This window comes from Pseudophryne corroboree, unplaced genomic scaffold (assembly GCF_028390025.1).
Source record: "Pseudophryne corroboree isolate aPseCor3 unplaced genomic scaffold, aPseCor3.hap2 scaffold_195, whole genome shotgun sequence".
Taxonomy (NCBI): Eukaryota; Metazoa; Chordata; class Amphibia; order Anura; family Myobatrachidae; genus Pseudophryne; species Pseudophryne corroboree.
The window spans coordinates 494,196-500,665 of NW_026968590.1; positions in this window are offsets into that span (position 1 = coordinate 494,196).

The window sequence follows — 6,470 nt, forward strand, 5'->3', positions numbered from 1 at the left end:
ATTAACGCCACTGCATCTTTGCTGTTTTCTCATGTGGAAGTCTGTTTAATGTGAAAACAAGGTGATATCTAATTAGCACACAGGTAAGGAATTAAGAAAATCTTTATTTAAGGGTGAAGATGTTTCTCACAAAATCGTTGCCCCAATGCATCATTGAAATTCAAGCTGGAAAGATGATTTTAATATATCACTTGTACATTTTGTATTGCTCTTCTGGTGACAATGTAGTTTGTTTTTGTCAATTACCATTTTAATAATCGGGTAAAGAAAATTAATTGGATTTTTGAAAGAAAACAATACTGTCAATATACTATTAAAACAAATTAAAATGGTAAAAGTTATTGTACTTTAAGTAAAAATAAAAGAGCAAAAATATCAATCCCAGTTTTGGATTACTTTAATTAACAAAAAAAATGCATATAGCAGAGGATAGTTTCAATCTGCCTACCTCTGGGTTATGGACCCAGCATGCTTCCATTACAGTACTCTGCTGCACATGTAAGTGCAAGAGATCCTGAAGCACTCACTCATCATGGGAAAGTACCAATGTGTTTCTTCATTGGTTGATGGAAGAAACATCTTACAAAAACTCTCCACATTATTGACTTTTTAAAATGTTTCTAGGAATCGTTCTAGATGAATGCTTATTAGCCTTTGTCAGTATATAGTTTTGCAAAGTGTCGCTGTGGCGCAATCAGTTAGTGTGTAAGGCTATTAACCAAAAGGTTGGTGGTTCAATCCCACCCAGGGACTTAATTGACCTTGTTATCAGATTTTGGTGATCTTTAAGTAGACAAGTCAAAATTTCAAACCCCCTGTTATGGTGTAGGGTACCTGGCCTTCTCTGATGTAATCAGAGTTAGATTTGATTCAGTGATTTTATAAAAACAGCTAGGAAGCACAATTTAGCAGTGGGTTGCAGAGAAAAAGAAATATGCTGGCAGAAAAATCCAATTGAGTGATTAAACAGCTCTTCATTTTCTGGCTTTATTTTTATGCTAACTAATTTGTTCTCTGAAAAGTGTCCACAAAGCCAAGTATCTGATTAACATATTTGTAGTGATGGTTTTTCACCTATTACTAAATTAAACTTGCTTCATTGGAAAGGCAGCAAGATGCATCCTCATTTCAATATCTACTGAAATAATACAGGTTGACACCAGGAAACATTAACGCCACTGCATCCTTGCTGCTTTCTCATGTGGAAGTCTGTTTAATGTGAAAACAAGGTGATATCTAATTAGCACACAGGTAAGGAATTAAGAAAATCTTTATTTAAGGGTGAAGATGTTTCTCACAAAATCGTTGCCCCAATGCATCATTGAAATTCAAGCTGGAAAGATGATTTTAATATATCACTTGTACATTTTGTATTGCTCTTCTGGTGACAATGTAGTTTGTTTTTGTCAATTACCATTTTAATAATCGGGTAAAGAAAATTAATTGGATTTTTGAAAGAAAACAATACTGTCAATATACTATTAAAACAAATTAAAATGGTAAAAGTTATTGTACTTTAAGTAAAAATAAAAGCTAAAATATCAATCCCAGTTTTGGATTACTTTAATGAACAAAAAAAAAATGCATATAGCAAAGGATAGTTTCAATCTGCCTACCTCTGGGTTATGGGCCCAGCATGCTTCCAGTGCAGTACTCTGCTGCACATGTAAGTGCAAGAGATCCTGAAGCACTCACTCATCATGCGAAAGTACCAATGTGTTTCTTCATTGGTTGCTGGAAGAAACATCTTACAAAAACTCTCCAGATTATTGACTTTTTAAAGTTTTTCTAGGAAACGTTCTAGATGAATGCTTATTAGTCTTTGTCAGTATGTACTTTTTGCAAAGTGTCTCTGTGGCGCAATCGGTTAGTGTGTTCAGCTATTAATCAAAAGGTTGGTGGTTCAATCCCACCCAGGGACGTAATTGACCTTGTGATCAGATTTTGGTGATATTTAAGTAGACAAGTCAAAATTTCGAAAACCCCTGTTATGGTGTAGGGTACCTGGCCTTCTCTGATGTAATCAGAGTTAGATTTGATTCAGTGATTTTATAAAAACAGCTAGGAAGCACAATTTAGCAGTGGGTTGCAGAGAAAAAGAAATATGCTGGCAAAAAAATCCAATTGACTGATTAAACAGCTCTTCATTTTCTGGCTTTATTTTTATGCTAACAAATTTGTTCTCTGAAAAGTGTCCACAAAGCCAAGTATCTGATTAACATCTTTGTAGGGATGGTTTTTCACCTATTACTAAATTAAACTTGCTTCATTGGAAAGGCAGCAAGATGCATCCTCATTTCAATATCTACTGAAATAATACAGGTTGACACCAGGAAACATTAACGCCACTGCATCCTTGCTGCTTTCTCATGTGGAAGTCTGTTTAATGTGAAAACAAGGTGATATCTAATTAGCACACAGGTAAGGAATTAAGAAAATCTTTATTTAAGGGTGAAGATGTTTCTCACAAAATCGTTGCCCCAATGCATCATTGAAATTCAAGCTGGAAAGATGATTTTAATATATCACTTGTACATTTTGTATTGCTCTTCTGGTGACAATGTAGTTTGCTTTTGTCAATTACCATTTTAATAATCGGGTAAAGAAAATTAATTGGATTTTTGAAAGAAAACAATACTGTCAATATACTATTAAAACAAATTAAAATGGTAAAAGTTATTGTACTTTAAGTAAAAATAAAAGAGCAAAAATATCAATCCCAGTTTTGGATTACTTTAATTAACAAAAAAAAAATGCATATAGCAGAGGATAGTTTCAATCTGCCTACCTCTGGGTTATGGACCCAGCATGCTTCCATTACAGTACTCTGCTGCACATGTAAGTGCAAGAGATCCTGAAGCACTCACTCATCATGGGAAAGTACCAATGTGTTTCTTCATTGGTTGATGGAAGAAACATCATACAAAAACTCTCCACATTATTGACTTTTTAAAATGTTTCTAGGAATCGTTCTAGATGAATGCTTATTAGCCTTTGTCAGTATGTACTTTTGCAAAGTGTCGCGGTGGCGCAATCAGTTAGTGTGTAAGGCTATTAACCAAAAGGTTGGTGGTTCAATCCCACCCAGGGACTTAATTGACCTTGTTATCAGATTTTGGTGATCTTTAAGTAGACAAGTCAAAATTTCAAACCCCCTGTTATGGTGTAGGATACCTGGCCTTCTCTGATGTAATCAGAGTTAGATTTGATTCAGTGATTTTATAAAAACAGCTAGGAAGCACAATTTAGCAGTGGGTTGCAGAGAAAAAGAAAAATGCTGGCAGAAAAATCCAATTGAGTGATTAAACAGCTCTTCATTTTCTGGCTTTATTTTTATGCTAACTAATTTGTTCTCTGAAAAGTGTCCACAAAGCCAAGTATCTGATTAACATATTTGTAGGGATGGTTTTTCACCTATTACTAAATTAAACTTGCTTCATTGGAAAGGCAGCAAGATGCATCCTCATTTCAATATCTACTGAAATAATACAGGTTGACACCAGGAAACATTAACGCCACTGCATCCTTGCTGCTTTCTCATGTGGAAGTCTGTTTAATGTGAAAACAAGGTGATATCTAATTAGCACACAGGTAAGGAATTAAGAAAATCTTTATTTAAGGGTGAAGATGTTTCTCACAAAATCGTTGCCCCAATGCATCATTGAAATTCAAGCTGGAAAGATGATTTTAATATATCACTTGTACATTTTGTATTGCTCTTCTGGTGACAATGTAGTTTGTTTTTGTCAATTACCATTTTAATAATAGGGTAAAGAAAATTAAGTGGATTTTTGAAAGAAAACAATACTGTCAATATACTATTAAAACAAATTAAAATGGTAAAAGTTATTGTACTTTAAGTAAAAATAAAAGCTAAAATATCAATCCCAGTTTTGGATTACTTTAATGAACAAAAAAAAATGCATATAGCAAAGGATAGTTTCAATCTGCCTACCTCTGGGTTATGGGCCCAGCATGCTTCCAGTGCAGTACTCTGCTGCACATGTAAGTGCAAGAGATCCTGAAGCACTCACTCATCATGCGAAAGTACCAATGTGTTTCTTCATTGGTTGCTGGAAGAAACATCTTACAAAAACTCTCCAGATTATTGACTTTTTAAAGTTTTTCTAGGAAACGTTCTAGATGAATGCTTATTAGTCTTTGTCAGTATGTACTTTTTGCAAAGTGTCTCTGTGGCGCAATCAGTTAGTGTGTTCAGCTATTAATCAAAAGGTTGGTGGTTCAATCCCACCCAGGGACGTAATTGACCTTGTGATCAGATTTTGGTGATATTTAAGTAGACAAGTCAAAATTGCAAACCCCCTCTTATGGTGTAGGGTACCTGGCCTTCTCTGATGTAATCAGAGTTAGATTTGATTCAGTGATTTTATAAAAACAGCTAGGAAGCACAATTTAGCAGTGGGTTGCAGAGAAAAAGAAATATGCTGGCAGAAAAATCCAATTGAGTGATTAAACAGCTCTTCATTTTCTGGCTTTATTTTTATGCTAACTAATTTGTTCTCTGAAAAGTGTCCACAAAGCCAAGTATCTGATTAACATATTTGTAGTGATGGTTTTTCACCTATTACTAAATTAAACTTGCTTCATTGGAAAGGCAGCAAGATGCATCCTCATTTCAATATCTACTGAAATAATACAGGTTGACACCAGGAAACATTAACGCCACTGCATCCTTGCTGCTTTCTCATGTGGAAGTCTGTTTAATGTGAAAACAAGGTGATATCTAATTAGCACACAGGTAAGGAATTAAGAAAATCTTTATTTAAGGGTGAAGATGTTTCTCACAAAATCGTTGCCCCAATGCATCATTGAAATTCAAGCTGGAAAGATGATTTTAATATATCACTTGTACATTTTGTATTGCTCTTCTGGTGACAATGTTTTTGTCAATTACCATTTTAATAATCGGGTAAAGAAAATTAATTGGATTTTTGAAAGAAAACAATACTGTCAATATACTATTAAAAAAAATTAAAATGGTAAAAGTTATTGTACTTTAAGTAAAAATAAAAGCTAAAATATCAATCCCAGTTTTGGATTACTTTAATGAACAAAAAAAAATGCATATAGCAAAGGATAGTTTCAATCTGCCTACCTCTGGGTTATGGGCCCAGCATGCTTCCAGTGCAGTACTCTGCTGCACATGTAAGTGCAAGAGATCCTGAAGCACTCACTCATCATGCGAAAGTACCAATGTGTTTCTTCATTGGTTGCTGGAAGAAACATCTTACAAAAACTCTCCAGATTATTGACTTTTTAAAGTTTTTCTAGGAAACGTTCTAGATGAATGCTTATTAGTCTTTGTCAGTATGTACTTTTTGCAAAGTGTCTCTGTGGCGCAATCGGTTAGTGTGTTCAGCTATTAATCAAAAGGTTGGTAGTTCAATCCCACCCAGGGACGTAATTGACCTTGTGATCAGATTTTGGTGATATTTAAGTAGACAAGTCAAAATTTCGAAAACCCCTGTTATGGTGTAGGGTACCTGGCCTTCTCTGATGTAATCAGAGTTAGATTTGATTCAGTGATTTTATAAAAACAGCTAGGAAGCACAATTTAGCAGTGGGTTGCAGAGAAAAAGAAATATGCTGCAAAAAAATCCAATTGACTGATTAAACAGCTCTTCATTTTCTGGCTTTATTTTTATGCTAACAAATTTGTTCTCTGAAAAGTGTCCACAAAGCCAAGTATCTGATTAACATCTTTGTAGGGATGGTTTTTCACCTATTACTAAATTAAACTTGCTTCATTGGAAAGGCAGCAAGATGCATCCTCATTTCAATATCTACTGAAATAATACAGGTTGACACCAGGAAACATTAACGCCACTGCATCCTTGCTGCTTTCTCATGTGGAAGTCTGTTTAATGTGAAAACAAGGTGATATCTAATTAGCACACAGGTAAGGAATTAAGAAAATCTTTATTTAAGGGTGAAGATGTTTCTCACAAAATCGTTGCCCCAATGCATCATTGAAATTCAAGCTGGAAAGATGATTTTAATATATCACTTGTACATTTTGTATTGCTCTTCTGGTGACAATGTAGTTTGCTTTTGTCAATTACCATTTTAATAATCGGGTAAAGAAAATTAATTGGATTTTTGAAAGAAAACAATACTGTCAATATACTATTAAAACAAATTAAAATGGTAAAAGTTATTGTACTTTAAGTAAAAATAAAAGAGCAAAAATATCAATCCCAGTTTTGGATTACTTTAATTAACAAAAAAAAAATGCATATAGCAGAGGATAGTTTCAATCTGCCTACCTCTGGGTTATGGACCCAGCATGCTTCCATTACAGTACTCTGCTGCACATGTAAGTGCAAGAGATCCTGAAGCACTCACTCATCATGGGAAAGTACCAATGTGTTTCTTCATTGGTTGCTGGAAGAAACATCTTACAAAAACTCTCCAGATTATTGACTTTTTAAAGTTTTTCTAGGAAACGT